The sequence below is a fragment of the Pseudophryne corroboree genome, chromosome 6 (genome assembly GCF_028390025.1).
Source record: "Pseudophryne corroboree isolate aPseCor3 chromosome 6, aPseCor3.hap2, whole genome shotgun sequence".
NCBI lineage: Eukaryota > Metazoa > Chordata > Amphibia > Anura > Myobatrachidae > Pseudophryne > Pseudophryne corroboree.
The window spans coordinates 66407768-66433645 of NC_086449.1; the positions used below are offsets into that span (position 1 = coordinate 66407768).

Here is a 25878-nt window from a genome sequence, read left to right on the forward strand (position 1 = left end):
AGCTTAGGCCTCACCGCACACAGCCCTGCGCCATTTTCTCTTCACAAGGCTGCAGAGACGCTGGTCCTTCCTCACACTGCTGCATATGTATCAGGGTGAAAAATGGGGGGGGCACAGCTATTTTGGTGCATTATTGATAAATTCTAAAAGCGCTGCAGGTCTGGGGCATTTCTGTGGTGTTTCAGACCGGATTGGGCGCTAGGGTGTGAGCTGGCAATAACTCACTCTGTCCCCCTCTGACAGGCTTTACTGTGGGTCTGTCCACTTTAGGCCAGTGTGTCTGCGCGTGTTGGGTGCACGTGTGTCGACATGGTGGAGGGCTCTTCCCAGGTGGAGACTGTCAGGGGCACAAACGGCTGTGGGAGTGACCCTGTCGGCACCGTCGACACCTGATTGGGTGAATGTTTTGAATGCTCTGAATGCTAATGTGGCTCTGATAAATAAGAGATTGGATAAATCTGAGTCTCAGAACCAGGCATGGAAGAAATCCGTAGAGGATGTGTTACAAGTCCAGACCTCCTCGGGGTCACAAAAAACGGTAATTTGCCCAGCTGGCAGACCCGGATACCGACACAGACACTGACTCAAGTGTCGACTATAGTGATGCCAGATTAGATCCCAAACTGGCAAAGAGCATTCAGTACATGATTGTGTCAATAAAATACGTATTACATATCAGTGAGGACCCTACTGCTCCTGATACTAGGGTCTGTATGTATAAATGAAAGAAACCTGAGGTAACATTTCCTCCCTCTCATGAACTGAACACACTTTGTGAAAAAGTTTGGGAAAAATCCTGACAAAGTTTCAGATTCCCAAGAGGATTCCAGTGGCGTATCCGTTTCCCTCTGGGGATAGGGAAAAATGGGAGTTACCCCCCATTGTGGACAAAGCTCTATCACGCCTGTCCAAAAAGATGGCTCCTGACACGGCAGCCCTAAAGGATTCTGCGGATCGTAGGCAGGAAAATGCATTAAAATCCATTTGTCACCACGGGTACACTACTCAGACCAGCCATTGCATCTACGTGTGTGAGTAGTGCTATCGAAAAATGGGCAGATAACTTGTCATCTGAAATAGATACCCTGGATAGGGATAGTATTCTTTTGACACTGGGTTATATCAGGGACGCTGCAGTCTACCTAAAGGAAGCTGCAAGGGATATTGGGGTCACGGGCCAATGCCATGGCAGTCTCGGCTAGGAGAGCATTGTGGATTCATCAATGGAATGCTTATGCTGACTCTAAGAAAGCTATGGAGTCTCTACCATATAATGGTGGTGTATTGTTTGGTGACGGCCTTGCTGATTTGGTATCTACGGCTAACGCGGGTAAGTCGTCATTTTTACCTTATGTGCCTGCACCACAAAAGAAAGCACACCACTATCAAATGCAGTCCTTTCGACCCAATAAATACAGAAAGGGCCGAGGGTCTTCCTTCCTTGCTACTAGAGGAAAGGGAAAACTGTAAATGATCACCGGCCGTGGCCGTTTCCCAGGAGCAGAAGTCCTCCCTGGCTTCTGTCAAGTCCACCGCATGATGCTGGGGCTCCTCTGCGGGAGTCCGCAACGGTGGGGGCACGTCTCAAACTCTACGTTCGGCCCTGGACCCATGGGTTTTAGAAATAGTGTCCCAGGGGTACAAACTGGAGTTTCAAGACGTTCCCCCTCACCGCTTTTTCAAATCGGCCTTACCAGCTTCTCTTCCATACAGAGAGGTGGTATGCGCCGCAATACAAAAATTGTGTCACAATCAAGTCATTGTTAGAGTACCCCCGTCGCAACAGGGAGAAGGCTTTTATTTGAGCCTGTTCGTGGTCTCGAAGCCAGACGGCTCAGTCAGACCAATCCTGAACCTCAAATCCCTTAATTTCTACCTGAGAAAATTCAAGATGGAATCTCTCCAGGCAGTGATCTCCAGTCTGGAGGAGGGGGATTTTATGGTGTCGGTAGACATAAAGGATGCCTACTTACACGTCCCCATTTATCCTCCACATCAGGCTTAACTGAGGTTTGCAGTTCAGGATTGTCATTATTACCAATTTCAGACGTTGCCGTTTGGTCTGTCCACGGCTCCGAGGGTTTTCACCAAAGTAATGGCCGAAATGATGGCTCTCCTGCGCAAACAAGGAGTCACAATTATCCCGTACTTGGACGATCTGATAAAGGCGAGATCCAGGGACCAAGTACTGCAGAACATTACGCTCTCCCTGACAATTCTGCAGCAACATGGTTGGCTCCTAAACTTGCCAAAATCACAGTTGGTTCTGACGATACGGCTGTCGTTTTTGGGAAAGATTTTGGACACAGAATTACAGAGCTTTTCTTCCAGTGGAAAAGGCTCTGGAAGTTCAGAAACTGGTCAAACAAATTCTGAAACCAGCAAGAGTATCGATCCATCAATGCACTCGGTTGCTGGGGAAGATGGTGGCGGCGACAGATTCCATGCCAGTGTTTCAGTGGGACCTGTTGGACAAGTGGTCCGGATCCCATCTACACATGCACCACATGATAACTCTGTCTTCCTAGACCAGAATCTCACTCCTGTGGTGGCTGCACAGCTCTCGCCTAGAGGGACGAGGGTTCGGGATCCAGGACTGGATCTTAGTGACCACGGATGCAAGTCTCCGAGGTTGGGGAACAGTCACACAGGGGTAAAGCTTCCAGGGAAGATGGTCAAGCCAGGAAATGTGTCTACACATAAATGTTCTGGAATTAAGGGCCATTCACATCGGCCTTCTGCAAGCGGAACGTCTTCGCAATCGTCCCGTCTTGATTCAGTCGGACAACATAACAGCAGTAGCGTACATAAACCGCCAGGGCGGAACAAAGAGCAGAGCGGCAATGGCAGAGGTCACAAAGGTTCTCCGTTGGGTGGAAAGGCATACAAGCGCTCTGTCAGCGGTCTTCATTCCAGGAGTGGACAACTGGGAAGCAGACTTCCTCAGCAGACACGATCTCCATCAAGGAGACAGGAGTCTTCATCAAGAGGTCTTTGCAGAAGTGACAAGTCTTTGGGGAATTCCTCAAATAGATATGATGGCATCTCGCCTCAACAAGAAACTTCAGAGATATTGTTCCAGGTCCAGAGACCCTCAAGCAATAGCAGTGGACACCCTAGTGACACAGTGGGTGTTTCAGTCTGTGTACATCTTTTCTCCACTTCCACTCATTCCAAAAGTGATAAAGATCATAAGAAGAACAAAGGTTCAAGCAATCCTCATTGTTCCAGACTGGCCAAGGAGGGCTTTGTATCCAGATCTTCAGGAATTACTCATAGAAGATCCCTGGCCTCTTCCTCTGAGGGAGGATCTGTTACAGCAGGGGCCGTGCGTGTTCCAAGACTTACTGCAACTTTGTTTGACGGCTTGGAGGTTGAACGCCGGATCCTAGCCCGAAAGGGTATTCCCAAGGAAGTCATCCCCACTCTTATTCAGGCCAGAAAAGGGGTAACGTCTACACATTACCACCGTATTTGGAGGAAATATGTGTCTTGGTGTGAATCCAAGAAGGCTCCTACGGAAGAATTTCAGTTAGGACGTTTTCTCCATTTTCTACAAGCCGGTGTGGATGCGGGCCTAAAGTTAGGCTCAATTAAAGTGCAAATTTCAGCTTTATTAGTTTTTCTTCGAAAGACAACTGGCCTCCCTTCCAGAAGTTCAGACTTTTGTGAAGGGCGTGTTTCACATCCAACCTCCCTTTGTGCCCCCTGTGGCACCGTGGGATCTTAACGTGGTGTTGCAATTCCTTCAATCTCATTGGTTTGAACCTTTACAGAAGGTAGAGTTGAAATTCCTCACCTGGAAAGTGGTCATGCTGTTGGCCTTGGCATCCGCAAGGCGGGTGTCTGAATTGGCGGTCTTGTCTCACAAGAGCCCTTATTTGATATTCCATGACGATAGAGCAGAGTTGAGAAACTCGTCAGCAGTTTCTGCCAAAAGTGGTTTCATCATTCCACTTGAACCAACCTATTGTGGTGCCAGTGGCTACGGACGCCTTGCTGGAATCGAAGTTTCTCGACGTAGTCAGAGCTTTAAAGATTTGTCGCCAGAACGGCTCAGTTTAGGAAAACGGAGGCTCTGTTTGTCCTGTATGCTCACAACAAAATTGGGGCCCCTGCCTCCAAGCAGACTATTGCGCACTGGATCTGTAATACGATTCAGCATGCTCATTTTACGGATGAATTGCCATTACCAAAATCGGTGAAGGCCCATTCTACCAGAAAGTGGGCTCATCCTGGGCAGCTGCCCTGGTGGTCTCGGCATTACAACTTTGCCGAGCGGCTACTTGGTCAGGTTCAAACACCTTTGTGAAGTTCTACAAGTTTGATACCCTGGCTGATGAGGACCTCATGTTTGGTCAATCGGTGCTGCAGAGTCATCCGCACTCTCCCGCCCGTTTTTAGAGCTTTGGCATAAACCCCATGGTTCTTGATGTGACCCCAGCATCCTCCAGGACGTATGAGAAAATAGGATTTTAATACCTACCGGTAAATCCTTTTCTCTTAGTCCATAGAGGATGCTGGGCGCCCGTCCCAGTGCGTACTGTATCTGCAGTTTTTTGTTACGTTTCAACACATGTTGTGTTACGTTTTTAGTCAGCCTGTTGCTGACGTTGTTCATGCCGTCGCTTTGCGTTATGTTGAATGCCATGTTCTACGGCATGCTTGAGGTGTGAGCTGGTATGTATCTCACCTTAGTTTTAACAATAAATCCTTTTTCTCTGACGTCCTAGTGGATGCTGGGAACTCCGTAAGGACCATGGGGAATAGCGGCTCCGCAGGAGACAGGGCACATCTAAAGAAAGCTTTAGGATCACCTGGTGTGCACTGGCTCCTCCCCCTATGACCCTCCTCCAAGCCTCAGTTAGATTTTCTGTGCCCGACGAGAAGGGTGCACACTAGGGGCTCTCCTGAGCTCTTTGTGAAAGTTTTAGTTTAGGTTTATTATTTTCAGTGAGACCTGCTGGCAACAGGCTCACTGCATCGAGGGACTAAGGGGAGAAGAAGCGAACTCACCTGCGTGCAGAGTGGATTGGGCTTCTTAGGCTACTGGACATTAGCTCCAGAGGGACGATCACAGGTTCAGCCTGGATGGGTCACCGGAGCCGCGCCGCCGGCCCCCTTACAGAGCCAGAAGAGCGAAGAGGTCCGGAAAAATCGGCGGCAGAAGACTTTCCTGTCTTCAGATAAAGGTAGGCGCACAGCACCGCAGCTGTGCGCCATTGCTCTCAGCACACTTCACACTCCGGTCACTGAGGGTGCAGGGCGCTGGGGGGGCAGCGCCCTGAGACGCAATAAATCGATAGAATACCTTTTATGGCTAAAATAAATGCATCACATATAACTCCTGGGCTATATGGATGCATTTAACCCCTGCCAAAACATACAAGAAAACGGATGATAAGGACGCCGAGAAAGGGGCGGAGCCTATCTCCTCAGCACACTGGCGCCATTTTCCCTCACAGCTCAGTTGGAGGGAAGCTCCCTGGCTCTCCCCTGCAGTCACTACACTACAGAAAGGGGTTAAAAAATAGAGGGGGGCACAAATTAGGCGCAGTATAAACAATACAGCAGCTATAAAGGGAAAAACACTTATATAAGGTTATCCCTGTATATATATAGCGCTCTGGTGTGTGCTGGCAAACTCTCCCTCTGTCTCCCCAAAGGGCTAGTGGGGTCCTGTCCTCTATCAGAGCATTCCCTGTGTGTGTGCTGTGTGTCGGTACGTTTGTGTCGACATGTATGAGGAGAAAAATGATGAGGAGACGGAGTAGAGTGTCTGTAATAGTGTTGTCACCCCCTGGGGGGTCGACACCTGAGTGGATGTACTGTTGAAATTGCGTGACAGTGTCAGCTTTGTATAAAAGACAGTGGTTGACATGAGACAGCCGGCTACTCAGCTTGTGCATGTCCAGACGTCTCATACAGGGGCTCTAAAGCGCCCGTTACCTCAGATACAGACGCCGACACGGATACTGACTCCTGTGTCGACGGTGAAGAGACAACCGTGATTTCCAATAGGGCCACACATTGCATGATTGAGGCAATGGAAAAAGTTTACACTCTTCTGATAATATAAATACCACCAAAAAAAAGGGGTATTATGTTTGGTGAGGAAAAACTTCCTGTAGTTTTCCTGAATCTGAGAAATAAAATGAGGTGTGTGATGATGCGTGGGTTTCCCCCCGATAACAATTGATAATTTCTAAAAAGTTATTGGCAGTATACCTTTTCCCGCCAGAGGTTAGGGTGCGTTGGGAAACACCCCCTAGGGGGGATAAGGCGCTCACACGCTTGTAAGAACAAGGGCTCTACCCTCTCTGGAGATGGCCGCCCTTAGGGATCCTGCTGATAGAAAGCAGGAGTGTATCCTAAAATGTATTTACACACATACTGGTGTTATACTGCGACCAGCAATCGCCTCAGCCTGGATGTGCAGTGCTGGGTTGGCGTGGTCGGATTCCCTGACTGGAAATTTGATATCCTAGATAAGGACAGTATATTATTGCCTATAGAGCAATTAAAAGATGCATTTCTATATATGCATGATGCACAGCGGAATATTTGCCGACTGGCATCAAGTATAAGTGCGTTGTCCAATTATACCAGTAAAGTGGTCAGGTGATGCGGATTCCAAACGGCATTTGGAAGTATTGCCTTAAAAAAGGTAGCCTCTCAAAATAAGACGCCGTATTATCAGGCGCAGTCCTGGTTGGCAAGCGGACAAAAGGGTTCCTCTTTTCTGCTCGTGACAGAGGGAGAGGAAAATGGCTGCAGAGATCAGCCAGTTCCCAGGAACAGAAACCCTTTTCCGCCTCTGCCAAGCTCTCAGTATGACGCTAGGGCTTTACAAGTTCAGGCACGGTGGGGGCCCGTTCTCAATGAATTTCAGTGCGCAGTGGGCTCACTCGCAAGTAGACCCCTGGATCCTTCAGGTAATATTTCAGGGGTACAAATTGGAATTCGAGACGTATTCCCCTCGCCGTTTCCAAAAGTCTGTTTTACCGACGTCTCCCGCTGACAGGGAGGCAGTTTTGGAAGCCATTCACAAGCTGTATTCCCAGCAGGTGATAATTAAGGTACCCCTCCTGCAACAGGGAACGGGGTATTATTCCACACTATTGTGGTACCGAAGCCAGACGGCTCGGTGAGACCGATTTTAAAATCTAAAATCTAAAATCTTTGAACACTTACATACAGAGGTTCAAATTCAAAATTGAGTCACTCAGAGCAGTGATTGCAAACCTGGAAGAAGGGGACTACATGATGTCTCGGGACATCAAGGATGCTTACCTTCATGTCAAAATTTACCCTTCTCACCAAGGGTATCTCAGGTTATGGTACAGAACTGTCACTATCAGTTCAGACGCTGCCGTAGGGATGGTCCACGGCACCCCGGGTCTTTACTGAAGTAATGACCGTAATGATGATATTCCTTCGAAGGAAGGGAATTTTAGTTATCCTTTACTTGGACGATTCCCTGATAAGGGTGAGATCCAGGGAACAGTTGGAGATCGGTGTAGCACTACCTCAGGTAGTGTTGCGGCAGCACGATTGGATTCTCAATATTCCAAAATCGCAGCTGGTTCCGACGACTTGTCTTCTGTTCCTAGGGATGATCCTGGACACAGTCCAGAAAGAAGGTATTTCTCCCGGAGGAGAAAGCCAGGGAGTTATCCGAGCTAGTCAGGAACCTCCTAAAACCGAACCAAGTCTCAGTGCATCAATGCACAAGGGTTCTGGGTAAAAATGGTGGCTTCCTACGAAGCAATCCCATTCGGCAGATTCCACGCAAGACTTTCCAGTGGAACCTACTGGACAAATGGTCCGGGTCGCATCTTCAGATGCTTCAGCGGATAACCCTGTCACCAGGGACAAGGGTATCCCTCCTGTGGTGGTTGCAGAGTGCTCATCTTCTAGAGGGCCGCAGATTCGGCATGCGGGACTGGGTCCTGGTGGCCACGGATGCCAGCCTGCGAGGCTGGGGAGCAGTCACACAGGGAAGGAATATCCAGGGCTTATGGTCAAGCCTGGAGACATCACTTCACATAAATGTCCTGAAGCTAAGGGCCATTTACAATGCTCTAAGCTTAGCAAGACCTCTGCTTCAAGGTCAGCCGGTGTTGATCCAGTCGGACAACATTACGGCAGTCACCCACGTAAACAGACAGGGTGCCACAAGAAGCAGGAGGGCAATGGCAGAAGTTGCAAGGATTCTTCGCGGGGCGAAAAACCATGTGATAGCACTGTCAGCAGTTTTCATTCCGGGAGTGGACAACTGGGAAGCAGTTTTCCTCAGCACGACCTCCACCCGGGAGAGTAAGGACTTCACCCAGAAGTCTTCCACATGATTATAAACCATTGGGAAAAACTCGACAGGTATTGCGCCACGTCAAGGGACCCTCAGGCAATAGCTGTAGATGCTCTGGTAACACCGTGGGTGTACCAATCAGTGTATGGGTTCCCTCCTCTGCCTCTCATACCCAAGGTACTGAGATTGATAAGATGGAGAGGAGTAAGCACTATATTAGTGGCTCCGGATTGGCCAAGAAGGAATTGGTAACCGGAACTTCAAGAGATGCTCACGGAGGATCCGTAGCCTCTACCTCTAAGAAGGGACCTGCTCCAGCAAGGACCTTGTCTGTTCCAAGACTTACCGCGGCTGCGTTGACGGCATGGCGGTTGAACGCCGGATCCTGAAGGAAAAAGGCATTCCGGATGAAGTCATCCCTATCCTGATCAAAGCCAGGAAGGATGTAACCGCAAAACATTATCACCGCATTTGGCGAAAATATGTTGCGTGGTGCGAGGCCAGTAAGGCTCGACGGAGGAAATTCAACTGGGTCGATTCCTACATTTCCTGCAAACAGGAGTATCTATGGGCCTGAAATTGGGGTCCATTAAGGTTCAAATTTCGGCTCTGTCAATTTTCTTCCAAAAAAGAACTAGCTTCAGTCCCTGAAGTTCAGACATTTGTTAAAGGGGTACTGCATATACAGCCTCCTTTTGTGCCTTTAGTGGCACTTTTGGGATCTCCAGGTGGTTTTTGGGTTCCAAAAGTCACATTGGTTTGACACACTTAAATCTGTGGAGTTAAAATATCTCACAGAAAAAGTGGTCATGCTGTTGGCTCTGGCCTGGGCCAGGCGCGTGTCAGAACTGGTGGCTTTATCCTGTAAAAGCCCTTATCTGATTTTCCATTCGGACAGGGCGGAATTGAGGACTCGTCCTCAGTTTCTCCCTAAGTTGGTTCAGGTGAGACGCTGAAACCACACCTATTGTGGTGCCTGCGGCTACTAGGGACTTGGAGGACTCCAAGTTGCTAGACGTTGTCAGGACCCGGAAAATATATGTTTCCAGGACGGCTGGAGTCAGGAAATCTGACTCGCTGTTTATCCTCTATGCACCCAACTAGCTGGGTGCTCCTGCTTCTAAGCAGACTATTGCTCGTTGGATTTGTAGTACAATTCAGCTTGCACATTCTGTGGCAGGCCTGCCACAGCCAAAAATCTGTAAATGCCCACTCCACAAGGAAGGTGGGCTCATCTTGGGCAGCTGCCCGAGGGGTCTCGGCTTTACAACTTGGCCGAGCAGTTACTTGGTCAGGAGCAAATACGTTTGTAAAATTCTACAAATTTGATACCCTGGCTGAGGAGGACCGGGAGTTCTCTCATTGGGGGCTGCAGAGTCATCCGCACTCTCCCGCCCGTTTGGGAGCTTTGGTATAATCCCCATGGTCCTTACGGAGTTCCCAGCATCCACTAGGACGTCAGAGAAAATAAGAATTTACTTACCGATAATTCTATTTCTCGTAGTCCGTAGTGGATGCTGGGCGCCCATCCCAAGTGCGGATTGTCTGCAATACTGGTACATAATTATTGTTACCAAAAAATTCGGGTTATTGTTGTAGTGAGCCATCTTTTCGAGAGGCTTCTCTATTATCATGCTGTTAACTTGGTTCAGATCACAAGTTGTACAGTGTGATTGGTGTGGCTGGTATGAGTCTTACCCGGGATTCAAAATCCTTCCTTATTGTGTACGCTCGTCCGGGCACAGTATCCTAACTGAGGCTTGGAGGAGGGTCATAGGGGGAGGAGCCAGTGCACACCAGGTGATCCTAAAGCTTTCTTTAGATGTGCCCTGTCTCCTGCGGAGCCGCTATTCCCCATGGTCCTTACGGAGCTCCCAGCATCCACTACGGACTACGAGAAATAGAATTATCGGTAAGTAAATTCTTATTTTCTCAATGTCCGTCTCCCTGGGCACAGTTCCTATAACTGGGGTCTGGAGGAGGGGCATAGAGGGAGGTGCCAGTTCACACCCCTTTGAAAGTCTTAAAGTGCCCATGTCTCCTGCGGATCCTGTCTATACCCCATGGTTCTTGATGTGACCCCAGCATCCTCTACGGACTAAGAGAAAAGGATTTACCGGTAGGTATTAAAATCCTATTTTCTTGTTTTATGAGGTAAAAAAAAAAAAAAACTAATTTGTGGTCTCCTACGCTGTATTATCTTTAGGATTAATTTTATCTGCTGTGGATGACGTCTATCGTGTGTGTGTGTGTGTGTGTGTGTGTGTGTGTGTGTGTGTGTGTTACTCCCTCTCTTTTTCTTCTTCTTCTTTTTTTTTTTTTTTTTTTTATTATAATGCATGATCTACTCACCATAACCCTGTATATTCTTATCCCTTAGGAATTTATCTAGCCCATTCTATAAAGTATTGACCGAGTCTGCCAATACTACTCTCTCAGGCAGAGATAGTAATAGTCTGGTAGAGAGAGTGGAAAATATGTAGTCTCTGTATAAAATTCAGCAAACTCTTGATAAATACAAAAGCAAAGTAGATCAGATTATGAAATCGATCACTGAAAAGAGAATTTGTCGCCACCGTTTTGTAGGTATGCCAAGCTCAGGGTCTGTATCATCGGACACAGATTCCTGGTCCCAGCAGCGGAAACTAACTATTGATCGCACTAAACTGGAACTGGAGTGCACAAACCAATAAAGCTCTCCCCGATGGATGCAAAAGTAGCAGCAAATGCTACAAGGCAAAAGACAACTAAGATCAGGCCTAATCTAAAAACTCTCATGCCATGCAGCCAAGTAGGACCATAGGATTGACAGAGCCATTGAATTTAGGGCCTAATTCAGACCTGATCGCAACAGCTAACTTTTTCTCTAATGGGCAAAACCATGTGCAGTGCAGGTGGGGCAGATGTAACATGTGCAGAGTTAGATTTGGGTGAGGGGTGTTCAAACAAATCTAAATTGCAATGTAAAAATAAAGCAGCCAGTATTTACCCTGCACAGAAACAAAATAACCCACCCACATCTAACTCTCTGCACATGTTACATCTGCCCCCCTGCAGTGCACATGGTTTTACCCGTTAGAGAAAGATTTTGCTTTTGTTATCCAATCTGAATTAAGGGCCCTACGGACTGGGCGACCGCCGATACCGCAGACGGGCAACGCAGCGGGGGAGGTGATGGGTGGAGTGAAGTTTCTTCACTCTCCTGTCACTTTGCTCCATAGCATTGCATGCTAATATGGACGATCTCGTCCATATTGGCCTGCATGCTTAAGCGATGGGGCACCAATGATTAACGAGTGCAGGGCCATGCATCGTTAATCGTTGGTGCCTACACACTGCACGATATAAACGAGTTCTCGTTCATTCATGAATGAGAGTGCTCATATCGTGCAGTGAAATCTGCCAGTGTGTAGGGCCCATTAGGCCCCGAGTTCCAATCCTTCTATAACAGCATGCCAATCTGCCAAACAGAAGACGGATACACTAAACCCCAAGTGTAGGCAGCTCCAAGTGTCTTAAAACAAGACAAATGGAAATGAGTGCGCACCAGCAACCCCATTATCTACCCCAGGAATATGGTGGGCATGGAATCAAATATTAGCCTCCAGTCAACAAAAGATTTAGGGCCAGAATGCCAGCAAGGAAGTGGAGTGCTGATTAGTAATGGCTTGAACCACAACCAAGGAGTTCCACCATAAAGTGGTCTTCCGGTTGTGAAGGATGTGGGAGCACTGCTCCACAGCCACCACAATCGTAAACCGTTCCACTAAGAGGATGTTGTAATTAAGCGCCTCGACACAATCGGGGCTGGGTTTCAGCACACAAAGAGCCAAATACACAGAAGTGTCCATAAACAGTTGTAACTCGGATATAGGAACTGGAAATGGAGGCCAAACATGGACGCTGATGAAATCATGCAAGAATGAAAGATAAAGGCCCCACCAATGTCCACAACAAGTATCCAATACCTAGGGACAGAAACACCCACAGTGCCTCGCTCCAGTTTTCAATTGAAAACCCAAAACATAATTCTACAGGAAACGTCATGTTGTGAAGTCCAAAGGCTAACTACTCACTGTTTAATCACCTTCCTGAGAGGAAGGCGGCAACAACTAGCCACCATGTCCACCTCCTTTACAAAGTAAAGCAGGCAAGTAGTGGTGATTGCAGTCTACCGGCAACCTCTGGGTCCCCCAATGTCCAAACAATGCCTGCAAGGAAAATATATCTTACATATTACTCTGTGCATCAGGTTAGTGTATATTTCTCTGACGTCCTAGTGGATGCTGGGAACTCCGAAAGGACCATGGGGAATAGCGGGCTCCGAAGGAGGCTGGGCACTCTAGAAAGATTTATGACTACCTGGTGTGCACTGGCTCCTCCCACTATGACCCTCCTCCAAGCCTCAGTTAGATTTTGTGCCCGGCCGAGGATGGATGCACACTAGGGGCTCTCCTGAGCCTTTAGAAAGAAAGTATAGATTAGGTTTTTTATTTTCAGCGGGACCTGCTGGCAACAGGCTCACTGCAACGAGGGACTAAGGGGAGAAGAAGCGGAACTGCCTGCTTGCAGCCAGCTTGGGCTTCTTAGGCTACTGGACACCATTCGCTCCAGAGGGATCGACCGCAGGCCCAGCCTTGGTGTTCGGTCCCGGAGCCGCGCCGCCGTCCCCCTTACAGAGCCAGAAGCAAGAAGAGGTCCGGAAAACCGGCAGCAGAAGACATCAGTCTTCACCAAGGTAGCGCACAGCACTGCAGCTGTGCGCCATTGCTCCTCATACACACTTCACACTCCGGTCACTGAGGGTGCAGGGCGCTGGGGGGGGGGGGCGCCCTGAGCAGCAATAAAAACACCTTGGCTGGCAAAAATACCACAATATATAGTCCCAGAGGCTATATATGTGGTAAATACCCCTGCCAGATTCCAGAAAAAAGCGGGAGAATAGTCTGCGGAAAAGGGGCGGAGCTATCTCCCTCAGCACACTGGCGCCATTTTTCCCTCACAGCTCCGCTGGAACGAAGCTCCCTGGCTCTCCCCTGCAGTCTACACTACAGAAAAGGGTAAAAAAAAGAGAGGGGGGGCACTAAATTTAGGCGCAGTATACATTTATATAGAAAAAGCAGCTATAGGGGACATAACTCAGTTAGTCCCTGCATTATATAGTGCTCTGGTGTGTGCTGGCATACTCTCACTCTGTCCCCCCAAAGGGCTTTTGTGGGTCCTGTCCTCTGTTAGAGCATTCCCTGTGTGTGTGCGGTGTGTCGGTACGGCTGTGTCGACATGTTTGATGAGGATAATGATGTGGAGGCGGAGCAGATGCCTTTAGAAGGGATGTCACCCCCTGCGGGGCAGACACCTGAGTGGATGAGCTTATGGAAAAAAATGAGTGCACGTATAGACTCCTTACATAAGAAATTTGACGACATGCCAAATGTGGGACAGCCGAGTTCTCAGCTCGTGCCTGTCCAGGTGTCTCAAAGGTCTTCAGGGGCTCTAAAACGCCCGCTACCTTAGATCGCAGACGCAGATGTCGACACTGATACTGACACCAGTGTCGACGACGATGAGTCTAATCTAATGCCCACTAAGGCCATTCACTGCATGATTGAGGCAATGAAAGAGGTGTTACACATTTCTGATATAAATCCAGGTACCACTAAAAAGGGTATTATGTTTGGGGAGAAAAAACTACCCGTAGTTTTTCCCCCATCAGATGAATTAAATGAAGTGTGTGAAGAAGCGTGGGCTTTCCCTGATAAAAAAATTGGTAATTCCTAAGAAGGTACTAATGGCGTTCCCTTTCCCGCCAGAGGATAGGTCACGTTGGGAAACACCTCCTAGGGTGGATAAAGCGCTCACACGTTTGTCTAAAAAGGTGGCACTACCGTCTCAGGATACGGCCGCCCTTAAGGAACCTGCTGATAGAAAGCAGGAGGTGATCCTGAAGTCTTTATACACACACACAGTCAGGCATTATACTTAGACCAGCTATTGCGTCAGCATGGATGTGCAGTGCTGCCGCTGCGTGGTCAGAAAAACTGTCAGAAAATATTGACACACTAGACAGAGACACGATTCTGCTAACCATAGACCATATCAAAGACTCAGTCTTATATATGAGAGATGCACAGAGGGAAATCTGCCGGCTGGCATCTAAAGTAAGTGCATTGTCCATTTCTGCTAGGAGAGGCTTATGGACTCGCCAGTAGACGGGAGATGCAGATTCCAAAAGGCACATGGAAGTTTTGCCTTAAAGGGGGAAAAATTATTTGGGGATGGTCTCTCGGACCTAGTTTCCACAGCAACGTCTGGGAAGTCAGCATTTTTACCCCAGGTCCCCTCACAGCCTAAGAAGGCGCCGTTTTATCAGGTTCAGTCCTTTCGGACCCAGAAAAACAAGCGTGGAAAAGGCGGGTCTTTTCTGTCCAGAGGCAGAGGTAGGGGAAAAAGGCTGCAACAAACAGCAGGTTCCCAGGAGCAAAAGTCCTCCCCCCTTCTTCTTCCAAGTCCGCCGCATGACGGTGGGGCTCCACAGGCGGAGCCAGGTACGGTGGGGGGCCGCCTCAAGAATTTCAGCGATCAGTGGGCTCGCTCACAGGTGGATCCCTGGATCCTTCAAATAGTATCTCAGGGGTACAAACTGGAATTCGAGGCGTCTCCGCCCCACCGGTTCCTAAAATCTGCCTTGCCGATTGCTCCCTCAGACAGGGAGGCGGTGCTAGCGGCAATTCACAAGCTGTATTCCCAGCAGGTGATAATCAAGGTACCCCTACTTCAACAAGGCCGGGGTTACTATTCCACACTATTTGTGGTGCCGAAACCGGACGGTTCGGTGAGACCCATTTTAAATTTGAAATCCTTGAACACATACATAAAAAAATTCAAGTTCAAGATGGAATCGCTCAGGGCGGTTATTGCAAGCCTGGACGAGGGGGATTAAATGGTATCCCTGGACATCAAGGATGCTTACTTGCATGTTCCCATTTACCATCCTCACCAGGAGTACCTTAGATTTGTGGTACAGGATTGCCATTACCAATTCCAGACGCTGCCGTTTAGACTGTCCACGGCACCGAGGGTATTTACCAAGGTTATGGGGGAAATGATACTCCTTCGAAAAAAGGGAGTTTTAATTATCCCGTACTTGGACGATCTCCTAATAAAGGCGAGGTCCAAGGAACAGTTGTTGGTGGGAGTAGCACTATCTCAGGAAGTGCTGCACCAGCACGGCTGGATTCTGAATATCCCAAAGTCACAGCTGGTTCCGACGACACGTCTACTGTTCCTGGGTATGATTCTGGACACAGTCCAGAAAAAAGTGTTTCTCCCGGAGGAGAAAGTCAGGGAGTTGTCTTCTCTAGTCAGAGACCTCCTGAAACCAAAACAGGTATCGGTGCATCACTGCACGCGGGTCCTGGGAAAGATGGTAGCTTCTTACGAAGCAATTCCCTTCGGCAGGTTCCATGCCAGAATCTTTCAGTGGGACCTGCTGGACAAATGGTCCGGATCGCATCTTCAGATGCATCGCTTAATAACCCTGTCTCCAAGGACCAGGGTGTCTCTTCTGTGGTGGCTGCAGAGTGCTCATCTTCTAGAGGGCCACAGATTCGGCATACAGGACTGGGTCCTGGTGACCACGGATGCCAGCCTTCGAGGCTGGGGGGCAGTCACACGGGGAAGAAACTTCCAAGGACTATGGTCGAGTCAGGAGACTTCCCTTCACATAAATATTCTGAAACTAAGGGCCATTTACAATGCCCTAAGTCAAGCAAAGTCCCTGCTCCTACACCAGCCGGTGCTAATCCAGTCAGACAACATCACGGCAGACGCCCATGTAAATCGACAGGGCGGCACAAGAAGCAGGATGGCAATGGCAGAAGCCTCAAGAATTCTCCGATGGGCGGAAAATCATGTACTAGCACTGTCAGCAGTGTTCATTCCGGGAGTGGACAACTGGGAAGCAGACTTCCTCAGCAGGCACGACCTCCACCCGGGAGAGTGGGGACTTCATCCAGAAGTCTTCCAAATGATTGTAAACCAGTGGGATCGGCCACAGGTGGACATGATGGCGTCCCGCCTAAACAAAAAACTAGAGAGTTATTGCGCCAGGTCAAGAGACCCTCAGGCGATAGCGGTGGACGCTCTAGTGACACCGTGGGTGTACCAGTCAGTTTATGTGTTCCCTCCTCTGCCTCTCATACCAAAGGTATTGAGAATAATAAGAAAGCGAGGAGTAAACACAATTCTCGTGGTTCCGGATTGGCCAAGACGAGCGTGGTACCCGGAACTTCAAGAGATGATCTCAGAGGACCCGTGGCCTCTGCCGCTCAGACAAGACCTGCTACAGCAGGGACCCTGTCTGTTCCAAGACTTACCACGGCTGCGTTTGACGGCATGGCAGTTGAACGCCGGATCCTGAAGGAAAAGGGCATTCCGGAGGAAGTCATTCCTACGCTTATTAAAGCCAGGAAAGATGTTACAGCAAATCATTATCACCGCATATGGTGGAAATATGTTGCATGGTGTGAGGCCGAAAAGGCCCCAACAGAGGAATTTCAACTAGGTCGATTTCTGCATTTCCTGCAAGCAGGAGTGAATATGGGCCTAAAACTAGGCTCCATTAAGGTACAGATCTCGGCTCTGTCGATTTTCTTTCAAAAAGAACTAGCTTCAATACCTGAAGTTCAGACATTTGTAAAAGGAGTGCTGCATATTCAGCCCCCGTTTGTGCCTCCTGTGGCACCCTGGGATCTCAACGTGGTGTTGAGTTTCTTAAAATCACATTGGTTTGAGCCACTAAAAACCGTGGATCTGAAATATCTCGCGTGGAAAGTGGTCATGTTATTGGCCTTGGCTTCGGCCAGGAGTGTATCAGAATTGGCGGCTTTATCATGTAAAAGCCCTTATCTGATTTTCCATATGGATAGGGCAGAATTGAGGACTCGTCCCCAGTTTCTCCCTAAGGTGGTGTCAGCGTTTCACCTGAACCAGCATATTGTGGTGCCTGCGGCTACTAGGGACTTGGAGGATTCCAAGTTGTTAGACGTTGTCAGGGCCCTGAAAATATATGTTTCCAGGATGGCGGGAGTCAGAAAATCTGACTCGCTGTTTATCCTTTATGCACCCAACAAGCTGGGTGCTCCTGCTTCTAAGCAGACTATTGCTCGTTGGATTTGTAGTACAATTCAGCTTGCACATTCTGTGGCAGGCCTGCCACAGCCAAAATCTGTAAAAGCCCATTCCACAAGGAAGGTGGGCTCATCTTGGCCGGCTGCCCGAGGGGTCTCGGCTTTACAACTTTGCCGAGCAGCTACTTGGTCAGGGGCAAACACGTTTGCTAAATTCTACAAATTTGATACCCTGGCTGAGGAGGACCTGGAGTTCTCTCATTCGGTGCTGCAGAGTCATCCGCACTCTCCCGCCCGTTTGGGAGCTTTGGTATAATCCCCATGGTCCTTTCGGAGTTCCCAGCATCCACTAGGACGTCAGAGAAAATAAGAATTTACTCACCGGTAATTCTATTTCTCGTAGTCCGTAGTGGATGCTGGGCGCCCATCCCAAGTGCGGATTGTCTGCAATACTTGTACATAGTTATTGCTAACTAAAGGGTTATTGTTGAGCCATCTGTTGAGAGGCTCAATTGTTTTTCATACTGTCAAACTGGATATAATATCACGAGTTGTACGGTGTGGCTGGTATGAGTCTTACCCGGGATTCAAAATCCTTCCTTATTGTGTACGCTCGTCCGGGCACAGTGTCCTAACTGAGGCTTGGAGAAGGGTCATAGTGGGAGGAGCCAGTGCACACCAGGTAGTCATAAATCTTTCTTAGAGTGCCCAGCCTCCTTCGGAGCCCGCTATTCCCCATGGTCCTTTCGGAGTTCCCAGCATCCACTACGGACTACGAGAAATAGAATTACCGGTGAGTAAATTCTTATTATAAAGGGGTATCTAGGTGGCAGCTCCTTCATAGTATCTTACATATGGTTCCTGCTGCAGGAGGATAGAGGTCTCTGTGCTGCACATCTAAATGGGAATATAGCAATTTAACACCATACACAAATATAATAAAATGGGTAATGGCTGGGTCGTATTTATTATTATATTTCTCTGACGTCCTAGTGGATGCTGGGAACTCCGTAAGGACCATGGGGAATAGCGGCTCCGCAGGAGACAGGGCACATCTAAAGAAAGCTTTAGGATCACCTGGTGTGCACTGGCTCCTCCCCCTATGACCCTCCTCCAAGCCTCAGTTAGATTTTCTGTGCCCGACGAGAAGGGTGCACACTAGGGGCTCTCCTGAGCTCTTTGTGAAAGTTTTAGTTTAGGTTTATTATTTTCAGTGAGACCTGCTGGCAACAGGCTCACTGCATCGAGGGACTAAGGGGAGAAGAAGCGAACTCACCTGCGTGCAGAGTGGATTGGGCTTCTTAGGCTACTGGACATTAGCTCCAGAGGGACGATCACAGGTTCAGCCTGGATGGGTCACCGGAGCCGCGCCGCCGGCCCCCTTACAGAGCCAGAAGAGCGAAGAGGTCCGGAAAAATCGGCGGCAGAAGACTTTCCTGTCTTCAGATAAAGGTAGGCGCACAGCACCGCAGCTGTGCGCCATTGCTCTCAGCACACTTCACACTCCGGTCACTGAGGGTGCAGGGCGCTGGGGGGGCAGCGCCCTGAGACGCAATAAATCGATAGAAAACCTTTTATGGCTAAAATAAATGCATCACATATAACTCCTGGGCTATATGGATGCATTTAACCCCTGCCAAAACATACAAGAAAACGGATGATAAGGACGCCGAGAAAGGGGCGGAGCCTATCTCCTCAGCACACTGGCGCCATTTTCCCTCACAGCTCAGTTGGAGGGAAGCTCCCTGGCTCTCCCCTGCAGTCACTACACTACAGAAAGGGGTTAAAAAAGAGAGGGGGGCACAAATTAGGCGCAGTATAAACAATACAGCAGCTATAAAGGGAAAAACACTTATATAAGGTTATCCCTGTATATATATAGCGCTCTGGTGTGTGCTGGCAAACTCTCCCTCTGTCTCCCCAAAGGGCTAGTGGGGTCCTGTCCTCTATCAGAGCATTCCCTGTGTGTGTGCTGTGTGTCGGTACGTTTGTGTCGACATGTATGAGGAGAAAAATGATGAGGAGACGGAGTAGAGTGTCTGTAATAGTGTTGTCACCCCCTGGGGGGTCGACACCTGAGTGGATGTACTGTTGAAATTGCGGGACAGTGTCAGCTTTGTATAAAAGACAGTGGTTGACATGAGACAGCCGGCTACTCAGCTTGTGCATGTCCAGACGTCTCATACAGGGGCTCTAAAGCGCCCGTTACCTCAGATACAGACGCCGACACGGATACTGACTCCTGTGTCGACGGTGAAGAGACAACCGTGATTTCCAATAGGGCCACACATTGCATGATTGAGGCAATGGAAAAAGTTTACACTCTTCTGATAATATAAATACCACCAAAAAAAGGGGTATTATGTTTGGTGAGGAAAAACTTCCTGTAGTTTTCCTGAATCTGAGAAATAAAATGAGGTGTGTGATGATGCGTGGGTTTCCCCCCGATAACAATTGATAATTTCTAAAAAGTTATTGGCAGTATAACTTTTCCCGCCAGAGGTTAGGGTGCGTTGGGAAACACCCCCTAGGGGGGATAAGGCGCTCACACGCTTGTAAGAACAAGGGCTCTACCCTCTCTGGAGATGGCCGCCCTTAGGGATCCTGCTGATAGAAAGCAGGAGGGTATCCTAAAATGTATTTACACACATACTGGTGTTATACTGCGACCAGCAATCGCCTCAGCCTGGATGTGCAGTGCTGGGTTGGCGTGGTCGGATTCCCTGACTGGAAATTTGATATCCTAGATAAGGACAGTATATTATTGCCTATAGAGCAATTAAAAGATGCATTTCTATATATGCATGATGCACAGCGGAATATTTGCCGACTGGCATCAAGTATAAGTGCGTTGTCCAATTATACCAGTAAAGTGGTCAGGTGATGCGGATTCCAAACGGCATTTGGAAGTATTGCCTTAACAAAAAAGGGGATGTACCCCAGGTCGCCTCTCAAAATAAGACGCCGTATTATCAGGCGCAGTCCTGGTTGGCAAGCGGACAAAAGGGTTCCTCTTTTCTGCTCGTGACAGAGGGAGAGGAAAATGGCTGCAGAGATCAGCCAGTTCCAAGGAACAGAAACTCTTTTCCGCCTCTGCCAAGCCCTCAGTATGACGCTAGGGCTTTACAAGTTCAGGCACGGTGGGGTCCCGTTCTCAATGAATTTCAGTGCGCAGTGGGCTCACTCGCAAGTAGACCCCTGGATCCTTCAGGTAATATTTCAGGGGTACAAATTGGAATTCGAGACGTATCCCCCTCGCCGTTTCCAAAGGTCTGTTTTACCGACGTCTCCCGCTGACAGGGAGGCAGTTTTGGAAACCATTCACAAGCTGTATTCCCAGCAGGTGATAATCAAGATACCCCTCCTGCAACAGGGAACGGGGTATTTTTCCACACTATTGTGGTACCGAAGCCAGACGGCTCGGTGAGACCGATTTTAAAATCTAAAATCTTTGAACACTTGCATACAGAGGTTCAAATTCAAAATTGAGTCACTCAGAGCAGTGATTGCAAACCTGGAAGAAGGGGACTACATGATGTCTCGGGACATCAAGGATGCTTACCTTCATGTCAAAATTTACCCTTCTCACCAAGGGTATTTCAGGTTATGGTACAGAACTGTCACTATCAGTTCGGACGCTGCCGTAGGGATGGTCCACGGCACCCCGGGTCTTTACCAAGGTAATGGCCGAAATGATATCCCTTCGAAGGAAGGAAATTTTAGTTATCCCTTACTTGGACGATTCCCTGATAAGGGTAAGATCCAGGGAACACTTGGAAGTCGGTGTAGCACTATCTCAGGTAGTGTTGCGGCAGCACGATTGGATTCTCAATATTCCAAAATCGCAGCTGGTTCCGACGACTTGTCTTCTGTTCCTAGGGATGATCCTGGACACAGTCCAGAAAGAAGGTGTTTCTCCCGGAGGAGAAAGCCAGGGAGTTATCCGAGCTAGTCAGGAACCTCCTAAAACCGAACCAAGTCTCAGTGCATCAATGCTCAAGGGTTCTGGGTAAAAATGGGGGCTTCCTACGAAGCAATCCCATTCGGCAGATTCCACGCAAGACTTTCCAGTGGAACCTACTGGACAAATGGTCCGGGTCGCATCTTCAGATGCTTCAGCGGATAACCCTGTCACCGGGGACAAGGGTATCCCTCCTGTGGTGGTTGCAGAGTGCTCATCTTCTAGAGGGCCGCAGATTCGGCATTCGGGACTGGGTCCTGGTGGCCACGGATGCCAGCCTGCGAGGCTGGGGAGCAGTCACACAGGGAAGGAATTTCCAGGGCTTATGGTCAAGCCTGGAGACATCTCTTCATATAAACATTCTGGAACTAAGGGCCATTTACAATGCCCTAAGTCAAGCGAAACCCCTGCTTCAGGGTCAGGCGGTATTGATCCAATCGGACAACATCACGTCAGTCGCCCACGTAAACAGACAGGGCGGCACGGGAAGCAGGGGGGCAATGGCAGAAGCTGCAAGGATTCTTCGCTGGGCGGAAGATCATGTGATAGCACTGTCAGCAGTGTTCATTCCGGGAGTGGACAACTGGGAATCAGACTTCCTCAGCAGACATGATCTACACCCGGGAGAGTGGGGACTTCATCCAGAAGTCTTCCACATGATTGTGAACCGTTGGGAAAAACCAAAGGTGGATATGATGGCGTCCCGTCTCAACAAAAAACTGGACAGGTATTGTGCCAGGTCAAGAGACCCTCAGGCAATAGCTGTGGACGCTCTGGTAACACCGTGGGTGTTCCAGTCAGTGTATGTGTTCCCTCCTCTGCCTCTCATACCAAAAGTACTGAGAATTATACGGCAAAGGGGAGTAAGAACGATACTCGTGGCTCCGGATTGGCCAAGAAGAACTTGGTATCCGGAACTTCAAGAGATGCTCACGGACGAACCGTGGCCTCTACCTCTAAGAAAGGACCTGCTCCAGCAGGGGCCTTGTTTGTTCCAAGACTTACCGCGGCTGCGTTTGACGGCTTGGTGGTTGAACGCCGGATCCTGAAGGAAAAAGGCATTCCAGATGAAGTCATCCCTACCCTGGTCAAGGCCAGGAAGGACGTAACCGCAAAACATTATCACCGCATTTGGCGAAAATATGTTGCGTGGTGGGAGGCCAAGAAGGCCCCTACAGAGGAATTTCAACTGGGTCGTTTCCTCCATTTCCTGCAAACAGGACTGTCTATGGGCCTAAAATTAGGGTCCATTAAGGTTCAATTTTCGGCCCTGTCGATTTTCTTCCAAAAGGAACTGGCTTCAGTGCCTGAAGTTCAGACATTTGTAAAAGGGGTACTGCATATACAGCCTCCTTTTGTGCCTCCAGTGGCACCTTGGGATCTCAATGTTGTGTTGAGTTTCCTAAAGTCACATTGGTTTGAACCACTCACCACTGTGGACTTAAAATATCTCACATGGAAGGTGACGATGCTGTTAGCCCTGGCTTCAGCCAGGCGTGTGTCAGAATTGGCGGCTTTATCATATAAAAGCCCTTATTTAATATTTCATTCTGACAGGGCAGAATTGAGGACTTGTCCTCAATTTCTACCTAAGGTGGTTTCTGCATTTCACATGAAGCAACCTATTGTGGTACCTGCGGCTACTAAGGACTTGGAGGATTCCAAGTTGCTTGACGTGGTCAGGGCCCTGTAAATATATGTTTCCAGGACGGCTGGAGTCAGAAAATCTGACTCGCTGTTTATCCTGTATGCACCCAACAAACTGGGTGCTCCTGCTTCTAAGCAGACGATTGCTCGTTGGATTTGTAGTACAATTCAGCTTGCACATTCTGTGGCAGGCCTGCCACAGCCAAAAATCTTAAAATGCCCACTCCACAAGGAAGGTGGGCTCATCTTGGGCAGCTGCCCGAGGGGTCTCGGCTTTACAACTTTGCCGAGCAGTTACTTGGTCAGGAGCAAATACGTTTGTAAAATTCTACAAATTTGATACCCTGGCTGAGGAGGACCTGGAGTTCTCTCATTCGGTGCTGCAGAGTCATCCGCACTCTCCCGCCCGTTTGGGAGCTTTGGTATAATCCCCATGGTCCTTACGGAGTTCCCAGCATCCACTAGGACGTCAGAGAAAATAAGAATTTACTTACCGATAATTCTATTTCTCGTAGTCCGTAGTGGATGCTGGGCGCCCATCCCAAGTGCGGATTGTCTGCAATACTGGTACATAATTATTGTTACCAAAAAATTCGGGTTATTGTTGTAGTGAGCCATCTTTTATAGAGGCTTCTCTATTATCATGCTGTTAACTGGGTTCAGATCACAGGTTGTACAGTGTGATTGGTGTGGCTGGTATGAGTCTTACCCGGGATTCAAAATCCTTCCTTATTGTGTACGCTCGTCCGGGCACAGTATCCTAACTGAGGCTTGGAGGAGGGTCATAGGGGGAGGAGCCAGTGCACACCAGGTGATCCTAAAGCTTTCTTTAGATGTGCCCTGTCTCCTGCGGAGCCGCTATTCCCCATGGTCCTTACGGAGTGCCCAGCATCCACTACGGACTACGAGAAATAGAATTATCGGTAAGTAAATTCTTATTATAAATATAAATCATGTTCTATATAAAATAACACTGTAAAAGGCAATCAACTCTGATAACCTTTATGCGTTTATATTTAAACTTTTTTTTTCTTTTTCTTTATAGAACAAATAAGGAGCAGGAGTCATACTATGGATATTAGAAGACAATACGGAAAGGGATATTGTTCTCTGATCAGGCTAACTACAGACATCATTTCTTCTTATACCTCTGGAGGATTCAGAAAAACTCTTTTTCCATTATCTCGATAGAAGAAACCTACAGCTATTTTTTGTTTCTAATTTTATTACATGATGAGTCTTACAAGAAAGAAACCGCATCTGTGCTCTGAGTGTGACAAACGCTTTACATGCAAATCACGCCTTAAAACACATCAGAGGATTCACACAGGAGAGAAACCGTTTAGTTGCTCTGAATGCAAGAAGTGTTTTACTGATAAGCAACAACTTGTTAGACATCAGATGTATCATACAGGAGAGAAGCCCTATAAATGCTCTGAATGTGGCAAGTGTTTTGCCAGGAATAAACCACTTGTTATACATCAGAGGATTCACACAGGAGAGAAACCATATAAATGCACTGAATGCAGCAAGTGTTTTGCCAACAAGCATCACTTTGATACTCATAAGAGAGATCACACAGGAGAGAAGCCATTTGAATGTTGTGAATGTAGTAAATGTTTTAAAACTAAGCAACAACTTGGTAATCATCAGAGGAGCCACACAGGAGAGAAACCATATAAATGCTCTGAATGTTACAAGTGTTTTTCCCAAAAGGCAAATATCTTCTATCATCAGATGATTCATACAGGAGAGAAGCCATTTAAATGCTCTCAATGTAGCAAGAGTTTTATAAAAAAGTTTCATCTTGATAGACATAAGATGAGTCACACAGGAGAGAAGCCTTTTAAATGCTTGGTATGTAGCAAGCGTTACACAAAAAAGTGTTATCTTGATACACATCAGAAGAAGCACCCAAGAGAAACCATTCAAATGCTCGGAATACAGTAAGAATACTGCGCTTTACTGATTGAATCTGTCAGCGCAGATAATTAGCCTTGGAGTAAACGCCTGCTAATTTAAATATACCCCTAAATGTATTTAGCATTAAGAAAGTTAACTTCTATCACTTCAATATGGTTACAAGTGAGGACTTTGTTTTTATTGAATGTGACAATTGTTTTATGTAAATTAAGGTTTAAATCTGGAGAGAAGCATTTAAAGTTTATCCCCTATAGATAGTAAAGCCGCATACACACGACATTGACTGTTCGATGTGGCCGGAGCCCGACCCCGCCAATATAGTCAATGTTGGGCTGCCTGCACAGTCTATTTTTCCTTGCAAGACTGATCCCATGGGACACACATTGGCATCTCAAGGACTATACACACTGTGCGATATGCACTATATTTTCTTACGATTCTGACTTTATAGTCAACATATAAAGAATATTGCACCGTGTGTACATACCGTAAGCTTGCGAGCAGGGCCTTCCTACCTGTTTGACTGTTATCAATCGCCCAGTTTTGTTTTATCACTGTTTCCAACTGTAAAGTGCAATGGAATTTGCTTCACTATATAAGAAATTGTTAATAAATAAATTATCCTCTGCATTAGTGTCACATAATAAACAATGTGTGTGTAGATACCCTCAAAATTACCTGACATGATTATTTGTAAAATAAACTTTTCCTATCATGGCATAAGAGGATGCTACTACTGACTTAATACACTAGGTGGTGGGGACCTTGGTGTTGGGTCCAGGAGATCCTCAGCGGCAGAGGGTGGTGAATGCCTACAGCCCTTACCACAGTACTGTGCACTATGGCCCTCATTGCGAGTTGATCGCTCACTGCCATTTTTCGCAGCGATCAGGTTACTACTGCGCATG

At 48.0% G+C, this 25878-nt stretch overlaps 1 long non-coding RNA gene across 1 annotated transcript in view; it reads left to right on the top strand.

Annotated features, from left to right (window-relative positions):
* The window catches only part of LOC134934819 (uncharacterized), a 67046-nt gene extending 41402 nt beyond the window's left edge, over positions 1 to 25644 (top strand). Inside the window, exon 2 of the long non-coding RNA XR_010179820.1 lies at positions 24093 to 25644. This is a non-coding gene — a long non-coding RNA (uncharacterized LOC134934819). The remainder of the gene's footprint in view (positions 1 to 24092) is intronic.
* The last annotated feature ends 234 nt before the right edge of the window (positions 25645 to 25878 follow it).